We start from the raw sequence: 9827 nt of genomic DNA, 5'->3' as shown, positions 1-9827 counted from the left end.
ATAATAGTATATACCTTGTCCAATATAATAGTATATACCTTGTCCAATATATAGTACATACCTTGTCCAATATATAGTATATACCTTGTCCAATATATAGTATATACCTTGTCCAATATAATAGCATATACCTTGTCCAATATATAGTATATACCTTGTTCAATATAATAATATATACCTTGTTCAATATATAGTATATACCTTGTCCAATATAATAGTATATACCTTGTCCAATATATAGTATATACCTTGTTCAATATAATAGTATATACCTTGTTCAATATATAGTATATACCTTGTCCAATATATAATATAGACCTTGTCCAATATAATAGTATATACCTTGTCCAATATATAACATAGACCTTGTCCAATATATAGTATATATATTATCCAATATATAGGATACACCTTGTCCAATATAATAGCATACACCTTGTCCAATATATATAATACACCTTGTCCAATACTTTGATATCTTGGTACCTACTTGACCAAGTTTTCAATACCAAGAAGATAAGAAAGACAACTAAGTTATATATCCGTTATATGACGCGACAATTTTTCTTCAAAACGTTTCAGCGTGCAAAAGGCTTCCTAGTTAAAAGAGATGTAAATAAAATATAAAGCGTATTTTGTCATCCTTTGTGATGTGATGTGATGTGATTTAGATTTTTAACGTAGCTTTAACAATTTTTCAGTCATATCGTTACGATGTCTGCAATGTGGCAGACATGTAGCATGATGTCCCACCCAGTCACTTTATCCTGACACCAGGCTGTCCAGTCCTAACACAAACCTCTTGATGCTGAGCGCTAAGCGAGGCAACTGTTAGTGCCATTTTTGCAAGTCTTTGGTATGACTCGGCCGGGGATCGAACCCACGACCTCCCGCATCCGAGGCGGACGCTCTAACCACTAGGTCACCGGAGCTGTTTGTCATCCTTTGAAGATATCCCAAACTATTTAAAATATTTGTTCCCCGAAACAAAACTTAACTTACGTTAATAAACTTTTATAGAAAGTATTATTTATATAGTGAAGCAGACGATAATCTAGCAGACGACAATCTAAATATCTTGGGCAAATATAAAAAGGATAACGATTTAAATAATCTCCATGGATAGTACACTTTCGTATTTTTTTAAATCTCATTAGCAATATTAAATATTTATCTGCATATTATGAAATTTGTCTACTCATCCACTGAATTTTACAAAACATGGATATTCTCAAATGATTGCTTTGGCATTCAGGGGAAAATCACTCTCGAAGAAATACTCTCTTGAAGGCATTTACAACTCTATCTTCCACGTGAAGGCATTTACAACTCTGTTTTCCACTTGAAGGCATTTACAACTCTGTCTTCCACTTGAAGGCATTTACAACTCTATCTTCCACTTGAAGGCATTTACAACTCTGTTTTCCACTTGAAGGCACTTACAACTCTATCTTCCACTTGAAGGCATTTACAACTCTGTCTTCCACTTGAAGGCATTTACAACTCTATTTTCGACGTGAAGGCATTTACAACTCTATATTCCACTTGAAGGCATTTACAACTCGATCTTCCACCTGAAGGCATTTACAACTCTGTCTTCCACTTGAACAACAAACGTTCTGAATATAAACCTCAAAGGAGACCTTTGATCTTTCTATCTAAAACATTAAATGCGCAAATTTCAAAGTAGACATTATACCGAGAGAAAAAAAAACGTTTCGTAAAATGTTCAGAATAAATTGCAATATGGCTTAACACAGAAATAAACATAATGTAAACGCCACACTAAACAAATTTAGCACTTTTATGCAAAATGATACTAGTAAAATTATGATGAATAATTTAGCCATGTTTACTATAAAAGTAATAAAGAATAGAGAAACAGTTTTATCACCGACTCCTGCTACATAAGACTCTAGATCAATATCACAAAACTTGTTCCATGCAGACTTTAGGGTTTTATACAATCCCATACACTAATAGGTCAACATTAATTAAGAAACAGCAACAAGCATTAATTGCTTTACGTTTATCATAAAACTGTTGTTTTAATTATCTCACTGGTGTGATTTCTACACTTGTGATCAAGGCACGTTAGCTGATAATGGATCAAAAAATATTTATCCATTCAACCTAAATGAAATTTTTGTATGTTGTTTGATTTTTTTTTTTTTTTTTTTTTTTTTTTATTGCGTTGTTGTTTTTTCTCTTGTTTTGTTCGTTTTTTTAGAAGAGTGTTTAGGCTGTTTGGAAGGTGTTTTGTTTTGTACAAGAGGGTTGGGGCTGTTTGGAAGATGTTTTATTTTGTACAAGAGAGTGAGGCTGTTTGGAGAGTGTTTTGTTTTGTACAAGAGGGTTGGTTGACATGTAGGTTGCGCGAGTTGTGTACTCGCGTGACTAGGAATGCAAATGGCCAGATCCAGGTCAAATTTCAGCAACGATGTAATTTCGTCTCGTCTGTCAGCGGATTAAAGACATAACGAATGTTATGATTGCAATTTCTGAGAAAATAAATCATATTCTTATCGATTTAATGCAGGTATATCTCGATGAAATGGTGTTCAATTTTGATGAGCCGGCTAGTAAGCGGCTACCCCATGCCGACACCAAAGGCGTCGGCGAATTCCAACTTTTCAATAGAGAATGGACTCTGACCCTACACCCCAAAATAAATGTCCAAATATCAACAATGCGGTGGCAAGGGTCAGATGAAACTCGGACTAGCCTGACTCATGCATACCGCCCATATAGAACACACGTCTGAACCATGCATACCGCCCATAGAGAACACACGTCTGACTCATGCATAGCGCCCATATAGAACACACGTCTGAACCATGCATACCGCCCATATAGAACACACGTCTAAACCACGCATACCACCCATATAGATATAGAACACACGTGTCTAAACCACGCATACCACCCATATAGAACACACATGTCTAAACCACGCATACCACCCATATAGAACACACGTCAGTAGTAAAGGGGGATACATTAGCGACAATGGGAATTAGCATTACAGACCCCCCTGGGACAGATTAGCGACAAGGGAAATTTAACATGGAGAAAAATCGTGGGTCAGATTAGCGACAAGGGAAATTAACATGGGAATAAATCGTGGGTCACTCTAGCGACAAGGGGAATTTAACATGGAACTATAGTGTGGGTCTGTCTAGCGACAAGGGGAAATTAACATGGGAATAGGGGACTGTATAGCGTCAAAGGAATTTAAACAGGGTGGGTCTGTCTAGCGACAAAGGGAAATTAACATGGGGAATAGAGTTTGGGCTTTTGGGATTTTTTTTTTAAATTTAAATTTAAATTTAAATTTAAAAAAAGGGGTAGGCAATGGAAAGGCTATCTCTTTTCGAGAAATATGGGGGCCCTGAAAAGGGCCTTTGGATTTATGTTAATATGCCCTTAACATAAAGGGCATCTGTGGCATCTTCTTGTCCTCAAGCTGCGTCTTACAGCAGGGCCATACATCAGAGTCCTCTTGAGGCAACCTTGTCTCTCTATGTAGACTCTTCGTATCCACAAACTGCTGGTGGTCCTGTGGACAACGGTCCACTTGGATCGGACATACATGAGCATGTCCGTCCTGAACATCATTGAAGACACGAAGGTGGAAGATTCAACGTCAGTCCACATCTTGCGGCTACGAGAATAGCTGAGTGAGTGATTGCACTGAACTGCGCTTATTTATAGGTACAGGTAGGATTGAAACGGATTGAGTTCATTCACCAATCCAAACACGCGTTACAAAATTCAGTCAGCCCGCATCCAATCCGAAGAGAGCAGTCTGTGACGTCACGTAGTCTATATAGATTTGCTAGCGCTTGTGTGCAGTCAATCTATGCGACAGTGATTCAACATGACGGAAACTCAGAAACGATCCATTGGGGTGCACCAGCAGGGGAGACTGCCCAAGGGAACCCGGACTTACTTTCAGAAGAGGTACATTGGGATTTTGTGGATTTTCTTACCTCGCAAGAATTTGTTCCGGAACCTTCGTTACCATCTTCATTACCGCAAGTGGAGAATTTTAGACAGAGACAGAAAGAAGAATTGGAGAAATTTATGCAACGACAAAAGGAAGCGGAACAAGCTTTTCTCCTACAGCAACAGCAACAGCAACAAGAAGAGGTAAGAAAAAAACAACAGCAACAACAGCAAGAAGAAGTAGCAGCAAAGAAACAAGAGGGTGAAAATCAAACGGCTACGGTACTGTTGGACATTTTAGCGGAGTTAAGAAGTCTGAAACAAATGTATCAGACTTCTTTATCACGACCGAAGAGAATACGACCTTCCCGAGCTAAACACGCCAACCCTGTGACTAAGCCTATCGTACCACCCTTAGTGATTTCAACCCAATCATCAGAAGTAGGCCTTGGCCGTGGCAAAGGCTTAAGGCAGTTAAAGTTGATTGGTTAAACTCACCCCTACACCAAAATAAAAAGGCCCTTTTCAGGGCCACCCACATTTCTCGAAAAGAAATACAATTTCAATTTGCCAATCACTCAAAAATAAACCCCACCCATTTTACCTTATAGTACGTGTCTGTGTATGAGTGCGTGAGTGTAGCTTCTTATTTTAAAATCAAAACTCAAAGACACTTACCTTATATCATTCATGTATTCTTTTATCCATTTTTTTACAATCCAATTCACAATTCACCACAGAACACTTTAATTAAAAGTTCATTGACTTCTTCTTTCTCCTTGTTTAGTCTCTCTGTTTTTTGAATTTCTTCACCGTTTTTTCCTCATTTTCTTCCCTTCTTCTTTTCTTCTCCTGTTTCCTTGCTTCTTTTAAATAGAATTGTCTTCTTTCTTCCTCTTCTTCCTCTGAAGAATCCCTCTCTTCTTTCGAAGAATCCCTCTCTTCTTCTGAAGAATCCTTCTTTTCTTCTGACTCCTCTTGTTTCTTTTTTGGGCAATCTGGAGACCAATGTCCTTTTTCTTGACAATAATAACAGGTATCTTGACTTTTGTCTTATTTAGCCCCTGTTTTTTTTCTTTTTTGACGGTCTGGACACTCTGAAGACCAATGCCCTTTCTTCTGACAGATATAGCAAGTATCTTGACTTTTATCTCGAAAGGAAGGAGAGTAGTCCGTCGGCTGGTCTGAAGAGAATTTTCTAATGACCCCTCGCAAAGCTCTGACGAAACGTTCCATCTGGGTAGTCTCTTCCATCGTTGTGCTCGGCTTGAGAGTGAAATGAATAGTGAAAGGACAAGACACACACCCTTTTTATATACGCTGGTTTGCCAAGACTATAAATTAGTCTATGGTGTTTAAACTTGAGTCATTTGACGTTTTGCACTCAAGATGAAACGATCCCATTCATTCGAGAAGAAAGAAGAAGAAGAAGAAAGTAAGAGGCAGAAACGTGATCTATCTCCTCGTACCAGGGCTGAAATCTTGGCACAAATTCATGCCAGTGATTTTGAAGAGGACATGAGTGAACCAGAATCCGAACCCTCTAAACCAAGTTCACCACCCTTAGTCAACCCTGAAAAGTACTATTCCATTCGAGAGACGGAAAAGCGCTCCTCTAGAAAATTTAGAACCACGGCTTACACCTACACGGTGAAGTTTAAAGATTTCAAGGCCGACGTACCCTTGGAGAAAGCAGAAGGGTTTATCACCGAGATGTGGGATTCTTTGCTCAACGCACTCAAGCGACAATGTCAAGCCAAAGAAGACGATCGCTTGACACTATCGATAGATCACGACGGTTTGAAATCTCCTGTTTGGATCGAGTATAGCAGACCCGCAGAACTGACCCCTTCCAAAGTCATGGACAAGATTCAACACGTACAACAATCTAATGACCAGTTTGACATCACCGATGGTAAAGCCACACTGAAAATGGCCCACGTCTCTCCTCCTCAAGGAACTGGCTGCAAAAAGATGTTATTGGTGGACGACCTTCGCAACACCAAAAAGAGTCTCGTCCGAATTAACAACCCTCAAGACCAGATGTGTTTAGCCCGTGCCATCGTGGTGGGACGAACCTATGCCAACAAGAACGACACGGTAGAATGGAACAGAACCTGGAAAACTATTCAACGATGCGATCGAGCCAAACAACGAAATGAAGCAGAACTCCTGTTGCAACAAGCCGGACTGTCCAAAGACACACCCTGTGGCATTCCTGAGATGCAAAAATTGCAAGATGCCCTAGCTCCACGATACACCTTGAAAGTGCACCCTCAAGAAATGCGCGGGTCTCTGTTGTTTCGAGGCCAAGACTTTAAGGACGGAAAATACATTCATGTCTATCATCACGATGACCATTTCGATGCCATTACCAGTATCACTGGATTCCTGGGATACGGTTATTACTGTGAGAAATGTGACCATGGTTATAACAATCGAGAGCAACACAAGCATTGTGGATTGAAATGTTCAGGATGTTTGGCCTCTTCACCCTGTCTGAGCGAAGAACCAGTGCCTTGTTCAACTTGTCTGCGCACATTTGTCAGCCCTACCTGTTACCAACAACATCTGAAAACGCAAGGTTCACAGAAGAAATGTGCTTGTCAACTCCTGAGATTGTGCTCTACGTGTGAACAAGTCATACGTACCAATAATACCAAGGCACACGTATGTTCAGGAAAGAAAAAATGTCACATTTGTCACCACATCGTGGACTTGGAACACCAATGCTACGTGCAAAAATACCAACCCCCACCAGAGAAAGAGGACGGTCACAAGAAGAAAGGCAATTTCATCTTTTTCGATTTCGAATGCATGCAAGAAACTGGCATTCACATTCCTAATTTCTGCGTGGCTCATCGAGCGTGCGAGAAGTGTATTCAAGAACCTATCTTCAGTCATTGCCCTCACTGCAGCAAGATTCCTGGAGGACGTGAAAAAATCTTTCGGGGACCAAACACGTTAGCCGATTTTGCCCAATGGGTCTTAGACCCCATCGACAAGACGTGGAGCCAAGAGGACATCGAACGTTACGGAGATTGTCATCGTCATGCCACGGTGATGGCTCACAATTTCTCCGGATACGATGGACAGTTTCTTCTCAGATACTATACGGAACAAGGCACCGAACGTCCTAAAGTGACTTTGAACGGAGCCAAAATCATTTTCATGCAAGTGGGACAAGTACAGTTTAAAGATTCGATGAGTTACTTGGCCATGCCTTTGAGCCGAATGCCTAAAACGTTTGGAATGACAGAAATGGCTAAAGGGTACTTTCCACACTTTTTCAATACGGAAGCCAATCAACACGCCGTTCTACCCCATTTGCCTGAGGCTCACTATTACGACCCCGACAACATGCGTACCGAACAACGAGAAGCTTTCTACGCTTGGTACCAGGCTCACGCCTCGGACCCTTTCGACTTTCAGGAAGAAATGCTAAAGTATTGTCGTTCCGACGTGGACATTTTACAGCGTTGCTGTGGAAAATTTCGAGAACTGTTCATGGAACACGGAGGGGTCGATCCTTTGAAAGAAGCTTGCACCATTGCCAAAGCGTGTTCCTTAGTGTACCGCCAACGATTCATGCCTGAAAACACCGTGGCTGTCATCAGTCCTCAAACGACCCACTATGTCAAGCGTCAATACTCGGTCAAAGCCCTACGTTGGTTACATTACTTGTGCGACAAGGAAGACAAATGGATTCAGCATGCCCGCAAAGGAGGAGGCGAAAAGACCATCGGAACGTATTCGGTCGATGGCTGGGACTTAGAAAACCCCAAGATCGTGTACGAGTTTAACGGTTGCTTATTTCACGGATGTCCCGTCTGCTACCCTGACCGTGACACTAAAAATCAGTTTTTGCAACGAACCATGGAAGACTTGTACCAGGACACTTGTCAGCGACGCCTAAAGTTAGAACAGCAAGGATACCAAGTGGTGGAAATGTGGGAACACGAGTACGATCACCGTTTGAAAACCGATCCCGAGTTTAAACGCCTCGTGGAAAGTTACCAGTTCATGGACCCGCTGAACCCGAGGGATAGTTTGTACGGAGGAAGGACCAATGCCACCTGTTTGCTGTACCAAGCCAACGAAGAGAAAGGAGAAGAAATCAAATACTTGGACGTGTGTTCGCTGTATCCCTACGTGTGCAAATATTGTCGCTTTCCTGTAGGGCACCCGCAATTGTTGACGGAACACATCGACCTGAAAAACATTCGACAATACGAAGGCTTGATCAAGTGCAAAGTTTTGCCTCCCACGAACCTATACCATCCCGTCTTACCTCACCATTGTCAAGGCAAACTGATGTTTCCCTTGTGCCGTACTTGTGCCGAAACGTGCAACCAGGACCAACCTTGCCATCACAGCCAGGAAGAACGTGCCTTGACGGGAACCTGGGTCAGCGTGGAATTATTCAAAGCTCTGGACATGGGATACCAACTGTTAGAAGTGTACGAAATTTGCCACTTTCCCAAGACACAACAGTACCACAAGGGTGACCCTACTCAGAAAGGCATTTTCGCCGACTACGTGGATGCCTTTTTGAAACTGAAGCAAGAAGCCAGCGGCTATCCTTCCTGGTGTCACACTCCCGAAGACCAAATACAATTCAAAGAGAAATACAATGCACAAGAAGGCATCTCTTTAGACCACATCGAAAAAAACGAAGGCAGGCGATCGTTTGCCAAAGTGATGTTAAATTGCTTGTGGGGTAAAATGGCACAACGACCGTGTTTACCCAAGACGGAATATTTGACAGAACCTTCCCGCTACTTCCAGATGATTCACGACAAAACCAAATACATGAAACACGTGGACGTCGTTCGAGAGGATTTGATCTTGGTCAATTACGAAGAAGATCTGGACTTTGTACAAGACGACCCTTTTGGAAATGTCATCATTGCGGCTTACGTGACAGCTCATGCTCGCTTAAAATTGTACGAAGCTTTAGAACTATTAGAAGAACGCGTCCTGTACTTTGACACGGACAGTTGCATTTACATCCATCACCCGATTCAACAGCACCCTGACATCGAAGGAGACCGTTTAGGAGCCTGGACAGACGAGCATCCCGACGACAAGATTCTAAGTTTCGTCAGTGGCGGTCCCAAAAATTACGGCTACGAATACCGGGACAAACAAGGAGAAGTGCACACGACGTGCAAAGTGAAAGGACTGACTCTGAATCATCGTACCAGTCGAGTGGTCAACTTTGGGGTATTGAAAGAAGCCTTGCAATCGGGAGAGGATGGAAACTTTAAAGTGACCACCTATCAACCGAACAAGATTGTACGTTTACCCACTCACCACATCGTCAGTCGACCCTTGGAAAAAGTCTATCAAATTGTATACCAGAAGCGAGTGCGACTTCCCAATCACTTCACCTTACCGTACGGTCACGTCGGTATTGGTCTGTATATGAAAAGGAACCCTAGGCAAGATCGATAGTTCATTGTTCATTGAAGTAACTTACCATGTCGTTGACGAAGAAGAAACCAGATTGGTTAGGAGTCAAATGTTGGACATCACCGAGACCAGGGTTTTGAGGCTTGGACACAAGAGGTGGCTCAGTATGCACGAGAGTTATTCAAGGAAAAAAGTTACTTTTCAACCTGTGTTAGTGACGGTGCCAGAAGAACCCGTCACCCAGGACAGGACTGTCGTGGACAGGCCTGAAAGACCCTTTCGGGAGGACACTTGTGTGACCTTACCCCTACTGTAGAACTGGTTAGAACTTTACCCAAAACATGTTGTACAGACACTTGTGTTTATTCCACGTTCATGGTTATCATGTGCCTTTTATTCTTGTACTTAAGCCTTTGGCTTTTATGCATTTTTGTCTTTCGTATTCATGTTTGAAAAAAAAAATT

General features: G+C 41.7%; 1 protein-coding gene across 1 annotated transcript in view; it reads right to left on the bottom strand.

Moving 5' to 3' along the window:
* The window catches only part of LOC149791303 (uncharacterized), a 117491-nt gene that overhangs the window by 25482 nt on the left and 82182 nt on the right, over window positions 1–9827 (bottom strand). The gene's annotated exons all lie outside the window — the stretch shown is intronic.

Source organism: Sinohyriopsis cumingii, chromosome 9 (assembly GCF_028554795.1).
Source record: "Sinohyriopsis cumingii isolate HCF-2022 chromosome 9, ASM2855479v2, whole genome shotgun sequence".
Lineage (NCBI taxonomy): Eukaryota > Metazoa > Mollusca > Bivalvia > Unionida > Unionidae > Sinohyriopsis > Sinohyriopsis cumingii.
The sequence above is the reverse complement of the archived record's forward strand: the minus strand, read 5'-3'. Positions and strand labels throughout refer to the sequence as shown.